Source organism: Neopsephotus bourkii, unplaced genomic scaffold (assembly GCF_033783945.1).
Source record: "Neopsephotus bourkii isolate Nb327-2 ecotype Australia unplaced genomic scaffold, CSIRO-AGI_Nbou_v1 NB_1663, whole genome shotgun sequence".
In the NCBI taxonomy this organism is placed as follows: Eukaryota; Metazoa; Chordata; class Aves; order Psittaciformes; family Psittacidae; genus Neopsephotus; species Neopsephotus bourkii.
Genome location: NW_026902137.1, coordinates 134,919 through 148,976, shown reverse-complemented (window position 1 = coordinate 148,976; position 14,058 = coordinate 134,919). Strand labels below are relative to the sequence as shown.

Below are 14,058 nucleotides of genomic sequence, written 5' to 3'. Positions count from 1 at the left end.
CAGTGGGAGAGGCTGAGCCTGGCTTGGCTGAGGCTCTTGCTCTCATTTTCATAAATACCAGATTTATTGTGACATTACAGTGAGTATTTTTCTCTTGTCTGAGAAGGGGGAGAACAAGCCAAACCCCAGCACTCGGCTAAAGAGGCTCTTTCGATTCAGCTGTATGAAAGGTACCCTGCCATACTTGTAAATATGAGAGAGAAAATGGTGTCATCAGCCTGTAATAAAGTATTCGAGCCTCAAATTGCCATCTGTCAATGATATTTTAGCTTATTTTCTTTCAGGAAAGAAAGTGAGGTTATTTTCTTTAATCTCCTGATAAATTACTCCAGTTATTTACAGCGCTGGTTTTCCGTTAAAAGGATTGTGCTGCAGCCAAAGGGATTATTTGACCAAATAGGGTCTTTTGCCTTTGTTTCACTGCATTAGCTCATTTTAAAGAAGTAAAGAAAACCTCCTCTGGTGCTTTGTGGAGGCTGCTACAAGTTTCTTTACTTGCCATTTCTCTTTTCTCTGCAAAAAGCCACATGATACAGAATTATCAATGACACTCCTGTTAGAAGTTATGAAACCCAGACTACACAGGACTGATTTTTAAAGTAAATTTTACACTATATATTTTCATGCTTTTATTTGCTCTCTGTTTTGAGCCTCAGCTCATTGAAAATGCTTTATCATTTGGATGCTATCAGGCTAGAAACCTTCTGAGTGCAAGCAGGGCTTTGTGATCACCTCAAAGAACAGAGACTCCAGATAAAATGACCAAAACCTCATCTGGTCATGGCCCTAGTTTTGGTGCACATGTACAGTAAAAAGACTAGAGAGAGAAAAAGTAAAGGTGAAGGAGAGTAACCCTGTTTGCCTCCTGAAGACCAAGTGACACCAAGTGACAAGTGGTGTGAGAGTTAATAAAGCAAAACGGTGTGGGCATGTTTCCTTTCATCATTTCTAAGTCCTTAGGAGTGTGTTCCTCACTCTGGATATACATCCTGCATTTAGGAAGCTGAGGCAGGATCAGGAATTCAGAATTTTAATTACACTCAAGGGATGCTGGTGAGATCAAATCCCATATCCTGATAGATGGAGGCAGGGAATACACCTGGAGGCGGCTGCACGCAGCTACTGATGTGCAGATTTGAAAACTGGGAAACATTTCCCAATAGAATTACTCCCCTTAAATATTACCTCTTCTGTTTACTAAAGCTGCTGATGTTGGAAAAAGCCTAAAGAATCAGCTCCAAACCCCATTATTCTCTTCACTACCAGCTAATGAATTTTCCCTCTGCCCTTCTACATCAGTTTTCTTTCAACGAGAGACTTCTTTCATATTACTTTCAGCTATCTCTGGTGCCAGAGCTTTGATATCTAGTTAGTGCAATCTGTAAATATGACTCTGCAGACATTGCTCAAAGCAGATTTTGACCCCGAGCACTCCGGCTGTCTCAGCCTTAGAAAATACATCTACCAAAAGCTGTTCCATGATAGGGGCTGGCACTGCAGGCTGGTGCTTCACCAAAGAGTTTATGTGAGAAAAAGGAAGTGGAACGTGATGGTGGCCAAACTTATCCCTGTCACACACAGTTGTTTTGGTATAAAAATACTCTATTATGACAAAGTGTTGCCAGCTCTTACAGTTTTAGTATGGTTCACATGTTATATTTGTTTGGGCTTTTTCCCTTCAAGTCCTGGTTCCTGGAGTTACGCCAGTGTAAGAAATTCAGCTTTTTTCTCCCCCTAAAAGTAAGTTTTTCTACTTCACGATTGAGAACAAAGGCTTGAAAATATGATTTAAATGCATTTTGAAGAATCAGAAAAGCAGAAGATAAATAACTCGACACATATTATTTTTCTGAAAGATAACACATGTTTTCGTGAAGGCTGACTCGTGACTTTTAAATGCCGGTGGTTGGCAGCACTGTTGTTAGAATTTATGACTAAGTTTGATTTTTCTTTTTTTTTAATTATCAGTCATATCCACATCTATGTGTTTCTATACATTCCAAAATAAATGCATGTCACTCACATGTTCGTAATGCGGAAACTGGTTTCTATATATCTGTGTATGTAGATACAGTGACAGTCTAAAGAGCAGGGAGAAGCAGTAGGCAAGAGGCAGGGTTTAAATTTGGACGTGGTATCTTTGTGTAGGTGTAAACAAAAAGCGGGGAATTTAGACCCAAAAAACATCTTCCTCCTCCCCACATTGAGCTTATCTATTTCAAACATGCTCAGGAGGAATTGTTGGCCCTCTTCATACTAATTAAATGATTGCTTTACCATGTTTGAGGATGGAGATGTTGCTCACACAGAACAGATGTCATCTCCAGAGGTACTTGAAGGGCTGATGAGCAGCTCTGGCAGAAGCAGAGCTTCTCACTCCCAACATCTGCCTCCAGGATGGGTCTTTTTACACTACTTTATAATGAGTTAACCTTGCACAGGCAGGTTTTATGCTGAATGAGGTGGCACCCATCATAAAGTTTAATCTTTACAAAAAGAGCTTTGATCTGATATTTGGGTATCTATGTGCCTACAGCTGACCTGGGTAAAATGGTGCTGATGAGGGATCCGGCAGCACAGGGGTGATGGGCTAGGGGAGACTGTGCTGTGGTCTCAGCATATACAGGCCAGTGTGAATTATCCTGGCCGCACAGCTGTGTCTCAGCTTGTGAGCTGATAAACACACTCATTACAGGGCTTTAACAGCCTTAACTCACTCAAGGCACAACCAGCCCTTCCAGAGGGACAATAGTTCAGGGGTGGGAGGCTTGGGGAGCCCTCCCTGCCTGGAGGCTGGTTAAGTTGTCAGGCTCTGCTCCTGGTGCCACCCTGGCAAAGGGGCACCGAAACAGAAGAGTGCTGGCAGCAGAGAAATAGGATTCAGTGTTTGCTTTCCATTTCACAGCTCCTCCTCCCTTCAGCCCCAGAAACCTCCCTCCTCCCCATAAAAACAAGGAAAACCCTTGTATCATTGACATATGTACCTATTGAGGCCACTGCAAAGCAGAACATTGTATGATAAAGAATATTTCAGAGAACTGCAGCATCCTGAGCAGTACTTTTCCGGTCTCTTCCATGTTGAAAAGACTGGATTTCACGTGTGCAGGAACCTCTTGCTCAGTACAAAATCGAGTGAAGGTTTTTATTTCAGTAAAGCCTTGGCATTGCAGCAGTGAGCAAAATCTATTCAGGAAGCACATGAAAATATATAGAAATAGTAACAAGGAACCAATCATCTTAACCCCAAATATGCTGAACAATCACTGCAAAGCAGCACGCACTTCCCTGAGGACATTTTTGTCTGCCCACAGGGTGAATAAAGTGGATCTGTAGATACAGAAAGTGCTGTGCTGCATTTCTGGCCCTGAGGAGCAGCGCTGCCTGCTCACTTGGGATGGGATGTTTAGCTCTGCCTGTCCCAGCAGTCCCAGTTTCAAAGGGGACCAAGCTGGAAAACAGCCTTAGAGCATAAGGGGGGTTGGAACTAGATGGTCATTCAGGTGCCTTCCAACCCAAACCATTCTGTGATTCTATGTCTTGCTGAACCACCTTTAGCTTTTGCAGCTAGAGACTTGTCTTAGTTTCTAATCACACGGTTCACAGCTACATCTTCCAGTTTTAGGTCTGCTTTCCAAAACCCAGTCTTCAATATTCGCCTGGCTTCCAAGTCTCCCAACAGTGCCCCCTTGCCAATCTACTGCTGTGGCATGTGATCCAGCAACCAACACACAGGGCAGCCAGTTCACTGCTCATAAACGCTCTGCAAGAGCCATGAGAGCTTGTTTGGATGCCCGCAGAAATAATACTGGATATTTGATTTCCAGTGTTCAGAGCCTCCTAAGGATCACAGCTCAGAATTAAGAAGGCAAAACTTATTTTTAACAGCTTGGAGGATGAGTAGGTACCAGTAACTGCTTGCTTCTTTTCTTGCTTAATTTAAACTTTTGCTCCTCTCTGTCTAAACATAGTCTTGATACTTCATTATTTCACTCTGGAAAATTCCTGAAGGGTGACTAGCTGGAAAATCTGGGGTAACATTTAGTTTAAGCTTTTTGACTGGAAAGTATTTTAACTAACTTCATCCTACACATTTCACCCATTTTCACTGATGCTCGCTCTTTGTTTTGCTAAAACCGCGTGAGTTTAATCAGTCTGGATACTTTTGGAACAATAAAGAATTAGTTCAATTAAATCATTTCCTCCGTTACCATTATAAGCATTTTTATTTTTTTCAAGGATTTACCTTTATACAAACATCTCAATTAAAAATGTTCAGTATTTTCATCCCTGAAAAGCGTAACAGGGACCAACAAGACAGTTAAGATCTAGGCAGCACCTAACTCAGTTGAAGCACAGCCTCTGCTCTTTAAAAACTGAATGAAGCTACAGAAACCATGACCGAATGAAAACAAATCCCTGCTAGCCAAGGTACCCATGAAATTCTGCAGCACACGGCTCGATTCCTCCCAGAAATTGAAAGCATACAAAGGAAAAAATGAAGAGATTCACACAGCATAGCAAGCTCTCCTCACCTAAGCAGGAGCACGAGGCATCCTCCTAACATGTCCCTGATGACTGTCATTTTGAAGAGAGCATCTTCCTGGCTGTTCAAAGAGTTGCAACTGCCTCTGAACTTCAGCCCTCTGTGCTCAGTGAGGCTCTCGCTTGCATTATCAACACTTCATATGGCAGATAGAGCTTAGATGAAATTTGCAGTGGGTGGAAGTCTCAGAACCAGGTATTCCACTGGCACTCAGTGGCTGTGGAGGGGTGAGTAAAACCCCCCTTTCGTGGGGTCAGATGTCCAGGAAAAAGGTTTGTGAGCCAGACCAGCAAGACCTAAACCAGAGAAATCTGGCATTTCTGGTGAAAGCCTTTGGTTTTTTTTCTTTAAGTGAGAAAAACCTTCTAGTTTTCCACAGCTCTGGATCCAGCACCTCTTCCAAATCCCACTGCACTGGCATGGGCAAGTCTGCCACGATGGTTTAGCAGGATTTGGAGCTTGACAGAGATGTTATCTGAATTTTTCATTCAGAAAACCCCAGTACATGGACACAAAATACAAGAGAGGATTCCTAACACGTCTGGTTAAACACCTGGTTGGCAGCAGATGAGGAGCTTGAAAATCAAAGCACAAGGCTACATGACAAAAATACTTGGTGGGTTTTGGCTTTTCTGGCTTTTTTCCTCTTTTTTTGAGGCATTGTTTAAATTTTGGAGAGTCCTAAGGGTTGTTCTCTTGATGTTGGTTTTTCTGTAATAGTATAGAAAAAGAGACTCAGGCCCTTCATTTATATGATAGGATTTTCAATACACATGTGAATACTGAAGGTAAGTAACTGTGTCCATCTCTACTGGGAAACAAATTCATTGCTGCAGCAAAGGTTTTCTATCATATTGCTGTGATTTGATAATTTCAGTGCTGGTGGTAAGGAAGTCTACAGCAAAAGCTTAGAGAATTATGAGCTAATAGCTCCTGAAGGCTTGTAGCTGATACTGAGCTTTTATGAAACCAGATTTTCTTCTTCAAAGTTGTAAAAAGCAACTTGAATCTGTGCTAAATGTGAAACCATGTTCTCCCTTTGCATGGGGTTATCCACTTCAACACCTGCCCTGCCAGACCTTTGGCTAGCAACTAGCAATAATTTGGCCACTCCTGTTTGCAGAGCCACTGCTGACATGGCTCTGTGACTGCCTACTGGGAGAAAAGGGGTGGTTTCCACACTTGGCTTCTTATCTGCATGGATTCAACCACACTGCACTCTTGATGGCAAGACAGCAAATATAGAAGGTTGTGGGGAAAATGTGACAGCCGCCAGCACTGTGGGAAAGAGTTAGAATTAGTAATAGCGTACCCACAATGGCCGAGTGGCTCAAAAATCCTTGCGGTGCAGAGCTTTGGTTCAAGGGTTGTGGGTATGAATGGGAGGCTTATCACAGATTTCAGAAGACTCAAGTGCAGAAGTTGTAATAATGAATGATTTAATAAAGAAACCACAATTCGATGAGCCCAGGGAAATAAAGGGCATAAGGAAAAAGTCAGGAACTAAAAACCTAATGGCATATAACCTGCACGGGCACGTTCTTGCATGTGGCTAAAGTAATGAGGAAGCAGCATTATTAGAAACTGGGTAAGATACTTCTGTCACCCTCTTATTGGACACACTTGATCTTGACACAGAAGGACGTTATATTCTTGCTATCAACCAGATAGACAAACCAGAAAGTAATGCTGAATTACTGTCTAAAGACCCCAAACCTAGGTAAGAAAGGCCTTTGAGAGAATACTGGATATTCTGACTGACCTTCTCTTTTAATATATCTGTGGAATATGGAAAGTCGCCTTCATAAAACCATCACATTGCAGAATCGATTATTTCTTTGTCATAGTGTGTTGCTGGCATTTGAGACTTGCATGCCTTTTAGACATTGCTACCTTTGTGACTCACATGATGAGAATAAATCACATACCACACCATATTTTAATCACATTTTATAGAAGAGCTCTTAGCAAGCTAAATGAAGCATGGTGAATAGCCTTTTAGCTGCCTATTAATACCTAAATTTAATACCTAAATTCTCTGTCTGGGTAAAGTTGCTTTAATCTGAAGGTGCTTGAGCAGGAGAATTTTAATGGAGACTGAGCAAATCTGGGCCAGCTGCTTGCAGCAAATCTGAGGAAGGCCCCAGCATGGAGACTCCCAGGTCCTGGCAATGGGAATGACCCTGAGTTTTCAGGCACTGCAGGTATTCTGCTCCCAGGAGTCAAAACTTCATGGAATAAATGAAGAATGCAAATTATGGGGAGTCTGGTGGCTGTGATCAATCCTCTTTTTTTACAGGTGATAATGTGCTCATCCATTCTGGTCAGAAGATAATTTAAAGTTCAGTCAGGGAAACCCAATGGTGGCATAAAACTGACTAGAAGGCATCTGAAGACTGGAAGACCCTCAGCTTGTCAGGCTCCGGAGCAAGGAGTGAAGGAGACGACCTCACAGGATTACCATCTTCTGGGAAATCTGTCTGCTAAGAGCAGACAAGATGTGAGCGCAAGCAAAGCTTTGTAGACAGAAGTAATGTCTTCTATTATCTATTTATATACCAATTAATACGGTTATGGAAAAAGATCTGGTGAGCTATTAATTCATTACAGTGGTTTTCCAGGCAAGGCATTGTTCCAGGGTGCAACTGGGAGAACACTCTCCTAGGGCTTCCATTATCCAATGAGCCTTTTGGGTGTTTTCTGTCAATGTTTAAAATCTCGAGTTTCTCCAAAGTGCTTTGATAAAGGTCTGGCTGCAGCAATCTCATGGTACATGTTTCTTGTGGTCTATAATTAATCTGCTAACTGATCCCAGCTGGAGCACAGAAGTGAAGAAACTTTCAGTTGTGGTTACAAAAATGTGGGGATATACAGCAAGCAAAATCTTCTCATGCTTTTTCCAGGTTTTCACTATGTTTCTCTGCCTGGGGAAAACCCCAGCATTCAGTTTGCTCACTCATGTGTTTTAGAGCCATGTTTCGGCCAGGTGAGTCCATGTGGAGGATGCAGTACAGGAGCCAGCTGTGAAGAGGTGAGGGAGGCAGAGTACGAAGAAGGGGAGGGAAGCAGAGAAGCAATCAGATCAGGTGTGAATAGGGAACCCAGATCACCTTGGTTAATTATAGAGAAAACCTAGCCTGCAGCAAATGCAGTAGGGTCTAAAGCATAGAGAATAAGTGCAGATAAAAATACATTGAAAAACAACATGCTTTTGATCATCACAGGGTTCCCCATTCTTAAAGTCAAACCCCTCTCTCTGCAACACCATTAACAAATCCTGCTAACTTTGAAGCCTGCAGTGATAGACAGCATTTTCTTTACTGCCTTGTTTTGAGATCGTGTTGTGAGAGAGGGTGTGTGTGTATCCTTTTCAATGAAGAGAGAAGCTCTGTTGGATAAAGGGAGGTCCTGTTTTGGACAGGGAGGTGAGTAGAGATGGTTCTGGGAGGGGGGGGACCTAAGCAAAGGAAGAAGGTGGTCTAAGGGATGTGTCTGGCTGGGTACCTGCTGAGATGATGCTCGAAAAGGCTTCCCTGAGAAATGTGGTGAGTGTTTAGAGTTGGCAGCAGCCCAGAAATGTGATAAACTGGACTAAAGAAAACCTGAAAAAATCTCATGTGTACGGATCTAGTGGTAGGGAGCATGCTCCATTTAGAAACTCCACTTAGTTCTACTGTGTTTGTTTCCTCTGTTTTAAAACTGTATCTGGTTAGTGCCTGTTCAAAGAAAAAGGGGGGTTTCAAATTTCCATGCTCTCAGGTGGTCTAGACTCACCTACCTGAAAGCTGTGGCTCACCCTACATGAGCCCCACTCCTACTATGTCGATCTAGTTGGGAAGATGATTGTGTGCCTTTTTTTATCATTGTAAAATGAAGAGTTAGTAAAAAAGAAAAGAACAAAGGAATAACTAGAGGTTATTCTGTGAACTGTTCTGACTTGAGGGATTTCAGCTTGCTTCTGGATGTGTTTGGGTTATTTTTTTTCTTGCTGATGATCTTTTTAGTAATGAGAATGCAAGTTATTTAAAAGGGTTTAGAAATGTTGATGGTGCATTATTATTGGTCTGTTGGGTGTTTAAATTGCAAATATACTCACAATCATGCTTTACAAGGCAAGCTCTTCTTGAAAGATTTATGGCTATAGTCACACTGGAGTATAATAAATTTAACATTGGATATGAAGCTGTATTTGTCATGGCTGTCCTTATTGGATTACTCTTTGAATAAGTTTTCATAGCTGCTACCTGCTCTTGAGACTTCATCAAGTAAATCTGAGTGCATGACACTAGCAGGAAAAGCTTTCTGGAAGCTGTGGAAGTCACCACCTGACATACAAGGACTGGAACCGATTGCATGTGTCTGTCCAGGGGCCTGCTAGTGGAAGCAGGTCTCCTCTGTGCTCATCTAATGGGGATGAAGTCAGAAGTGAGGTCCAGACATTAGAAACCGCACCTTTTACACATGCTTCCTACTACCTACATGCTTTTACTACCTTTAAGGTAGTAAAACCAGAAGCAAAACTAAAGAGGCTTCTAAATAATTTAATATTCACTTCAGCTGTGGGGCAGATACTGTTTTTATTATGGACTGGATGTGCCTTTTGGGTGTTTTCTTCAGAAGTAGATTGAATTTACTAATAATTCAGCACCCGAAATTCATTTGCTCATTTTAGTTCTCTTCTTGATACTGTGACTGCAGTGACTGATTAGCTGCAACAGAAACAACATCCCCAGCCAAATGGCTTACTGAACTAAACACCACTGCATGAACAGTGACCTTAAAATCCCATATATTCTGAATGAGTTGCCTGGTAGAGGCATCTTGCCTTCCCATATTCGTGCATACCAAAAGTAATCAAAGTTGCTTTTCTGTTCTTGTTTTGAGTCGTAATTTACAGCACAGCTCCTGTGCTCCACTCCATTCTGAAGTAATTAGGAGATTATTTTGGTCAATATGACTGAACTATGATTTAATGCTTTTCAATGGCTAGTTGCATTAGTGACTCTTTAAGGATTAGAAGCTTAATGAAATGCACACATCAGGGCAGCAATTTAATCTTTTTCTCATAAAAAATGTTCACAACAAGATAATAAACTATAGGAGTAAAAATCATTTTGACAAACCTGTCTAGCTTCGAGGCTGTGTGAAGTGAGAGATAATTACCTGTGGGCCACTTCTGCTATACCAAGGATTATTGAAAGGGCAGCTTTCAGTAAAGGTGTAACGTTCCTTTGTAGACAATTGCATACCAAGAGATGTATCCTCAAACATATAAAAGTGTGTGTTTGCCAACAAGTTACTTTACATTTCCCAGTTTTATTTTCTTTTAAAGATCTCAAATATTGTACTGGAAGGAATCACTCTTAGGAAGCAACTAGGTTTCAACCAGTTATCACAATTAAATACAACAGCTGAGCCAGTCTGGTAACCTTTTGCATTCTTAAACAGTATCATCTAATTTCAATCAGTCAAACAAAATCTCTCTCTTTGGGTTATCAAGCTGAACTTCTCCAAGGCTGATGTTGGCAGGCCTCCAATGTGAAACAGGTTTAGTGTCTCTGTCCAGTCTGCAGCAGACAGACAGGTCTTTCCCCCTGTGTATGTGTTGTCTTCTACTTCACGCCTGTACCAGGAGCCCGTTGTTCTTTTCTGCATTAACTGCAGGACACAGGTAACAGAGAGAGGACCAGTCCTATTCTGTACAACCTGTTAAACCCATGGCCCTTCTTGAAAGTAATTAACTTCTGAATGCTGCTGGAGAAGGGATTTATGCCACAAAAATAGAAAAAAGTAAGTTTAAAATTACTCATCTTCCAAGATTGTTTCTAAACTCAAGCTAGAGCTCTAGTGCTGATCTGCTGCAAGATAGAATGAGCTGAAGGCTGGATGCTTCAAGGCCAGTTTGGACAGGGCTTTGAGCAATTTGATCTAGTGGAAAGTGTCTCTGCCCGTGGCAGGGGGTTGGAACTGGTTAAGCTTTAAGGTCCTTTCCTACCCAAACCAGGCTGGGATTCTATGTGTTTTCCACTCCGTTTTCCTCCCCATTAGCTCCCCTTTAGTTGGTACATGTGGAGATGTGTGCTACTAGAATTTTTTTCCCACCTGCACATAGAAAGATTTCACATCCCCAGATTGTCCTTCAGATAAGATAAGGAAATAAATGGAGCTGTTGCATTGGAGACATTGCATATATGCAGAGTTGGGCTTACTCCTGGGCTTGGAAGCCTAGAAGAAAAATATATTCAAACAGAAAGGCAAATGCTATGTTGTGAACAGTGTCCTACAACTTTAGACACGGAAAATATGTTACATTTAAAAAGGACTTTAAAAATAAATGGAATAGAAAAATAAGGTAGCTGAAATTTGTTTCTCATTAAACCTTATTCTGGGTTTTGCATATTTTTCCTTTCTTGCTCTGAGAGCTTTTGTAAACACAATTGATTTGCTTTGTAAGTGGTTATAAAATGGAAATTGCCCCTTAAATGGTGTGGTTTTGTCGAAAGAATTTGGACCAACAGTTCAGAGTGAGCATAGTAAGTTTTTATATTGTAATGTCTTCTGACACTCTCTTGTTCTCCTTTTTTTGTGCTGCTCTAAAACATTGGGAGAGCTGGGAATGGAAAGGGGGAACAGGATGTCTTTCTTTTTAGATTTATATAACTGTTCAGGGAGGAATAGAACTTGCATATGGGAAATCTCATTTATCATTGCCACTACTTCTAAACTTGGACTTCTAAGACAGATGTGAGGAGGATGAATAAGACTCCAGGGAGGTTGAAATGTATTTTCTTAGGGATAATAGCAAGACTTCCTAGAGAAAACTCTCTTGTTTCTGTAGACTACATGCCCTTAATCTGTTATTCTGACACCTCTCTCCATATTTCTGGCTTCCTGGTAATCAAAGCTGAAACGATTCTCAGAATTCCTACACTGAAATGAACTGCTTTCTGGTGATGTAGTTCAGCAATGGTTTTTTTAAAGGGTAGTTCAGAGGTTTAAGTCAGTATTACACTCAAGTTCAGAATAGAACTTACAATAATGTACTGGTTATCCAAGTAAACTCTAGTTCATTATTCAAACACGTTTTTGACTTTGTGATGCTGTGCTTTAAGATAGTCAGTTTTTCAAAACTAAGTTAGAAAAGGCAAAATACCTTTCAGTATCATTTGAAAACAGATGGGATTGGAATAGATGCCTTTTATCATAGAACTGTACCAAAGCAAAAAGCTCAGATTATGGTTTTCGACTCTGCTGCCGCAAAAAGGAAATGTCATTGTTTGTTCGATCTTTTCTTATTAATAAACTGATTGACTGAGCCCAGATGTTGTGACCTGGGTCTGTGAATGTGCTTGATTTATATTCAGCTTATTCTGGCAAGCTGGACTACAGCTACCTCTCTTGTGGCTTACTTGTGAGGTGATGTGATGCTTGAAATGGTTCTTTTCATCTTTGAGGTGGCTCCTAGAATCTGCTAACTAGGCTACCCAGCCACACTGCCCCTTCGTGTTTGCTCACTGTCAGTCCCTCCAGTTTGTTGTACATAATAAAGTAGCTAATTCCAAGCAGTACTTTGAGGGCAAAGTCATGTTTTGAATGGGAATTAAAAGGTTGCATGGACAATATCTGATGGAAAAGCAGTGTACTTAAGTGTTGCCATATTTCCTGGACAAGGAAGGAAGCAGAGGAAAAGAGAATATGATCTCGTTCACCTTCATAAAACAGGGTCTGTAGTGTAATAAATAGCCAAGTGAACCTGTAATGAGGGAAGTACAGCTATGGGAAAATCACGAGCTTAATGCATCTGCGTTGGAATGGTGAGCAGGAGCAGGTAATAGCCTCATTCTCAACTTTCTTGAGAAGGAAATAATGTCAAACAGAAATCAGTATTTCTGGCAATAAAAGCTATTCCATCTTCAGAAGTCTCTAGCAACCCCAGAAATCAGGAGATGAAAGTACAGACCTGAGAAGGATCTTAAGAGAGCAGTACCTGCCCTAGACAGGCTGTGCTGGAAATCGTTTCAAGTTAGGTAACAGGTAAAGAGGCAAGGTGGAACTGTAGAATGTATGGAGGAGAGCTTACTGAAAGAGAGGAGCAGCACAGAGCTCATTAAGGTGTGTGCTGCGGGATAGACCAGACTGTGGCATTAATAATGAGAATTCTCAGGTGATTGCTGGCAGAAACAACTTTGTGTGAGTCAGAGCTCCAGGAATTCACAGCAGCAGAAGCAAAAAAACATGTGCAAGGCTTATACATAGACAGAAAGGATTTAATAACCTAAATGTACCTCTTAATGGCTCCCTAAAGGGAGTTTCCAGTGTGATGAGGTTTTAATTCTCATCTTCCACCCACCTGTTGAAGTTGTAAGTGACCCAGTGTTCTAAATACCTCAAATCAGACACTTGAAAATCGGGTTTTGGTTTTCACAAACCATGCAAATAACCTGGAAGTGAGAAGAAAACAAAAGATATTTGCCTCAGAAGAATGCAGACTCCTGTGAAGCGGTGGGAAGAGTTAGTCATAAAGTGTTGGTATGTGGACTTCCCTTGTTGAAATACAGTAATGCACTTCTCAGCACTGCAGAGCAAAATTAAACATCCCGGGGAATGTAGAACTGGCCGCGCATGCTAACAGAGGATAAGCCATGATCTAGTCCCTGTCAAGGGGGTATTGGAATGACAGAAGACACAAATCGCTGAGTCTTAATATCCTGGGCCAAACTCTAGTTGCAAGAAACTGAAACTACATTTGGTGAATGCTTTACCCATAGGTGGTAGTCAAATTCCAGGGCTCTAGGAAGACTTAAGTTTTAGCCAGCCATTTATAAAGGAGGTTTACTGTATTTAGCAAACTTTGTGATTGAGATAGATATCCATCTGGGGGGTCCATCCCCATACTAGAAAGCTGGACTACTGTGTATCTCCAGAGAGAATGCGAAGGGACTTAAGCATGTCTGGAAACATGAGAGCATCTTAGCAGAAAAATTGTAATAGGTCAGCGTAGGTGATTGATAGACATGACTGTTGGCATGTTGTCGTGGTTTAAACCCAGCCACGCAGCTCGTTCACTCACTCCCCACCTTCTTGCCCTCCCCCTGCTCCTGGAAGGAAGGGAAGGAGAATTGAAAGAATGCAACTCCCATGGGTTGAGATAAGAACAGTTTAGTAGCTAAGGTATAACACAAACCACTACTGCTACCACCAATCATAATAATGATGACAAAGGAAATAACAAGGGAAGAGAATACAACCTCTCACCACCCGCCAACCGGTAACTCACCCCACCCCGCCGAGTACTGACTGAAACATAGTCCAACCCCGCAGTGAACTCGCCCTTCCGGGTAACTACCAGTTACATCCTGGGCATGACGTGCTGTGGTATGGAATATCCCTTTGGTCAGTTTGGGTCAGGTGTCCTGTCTCTGCTTCCTCCCGGCTTCCCTCCTCCCTGGCAGAGCATGAGGCTCACAAAGTCCTTAGTCAGTCTAAACATCTGAACAGTAACTAAAACCATCGGT

At 41.7% G+C, this 14,058-nt stretch overlaps 1 protein-coding gene across 2 annotated transcripts in view; it reads left to right on the top strand.

Annotated features, from left to right (window-relative positions):
- GSS (glutathione synthetase) overlaps positions 1–14,058 on the top strand; it is a 315,783-nt gene that overhangs the window by 210,937 nt on the left and 90,788 nt on the right. The gene's annotated exons all lie outside the window — the stretch shown is intronic.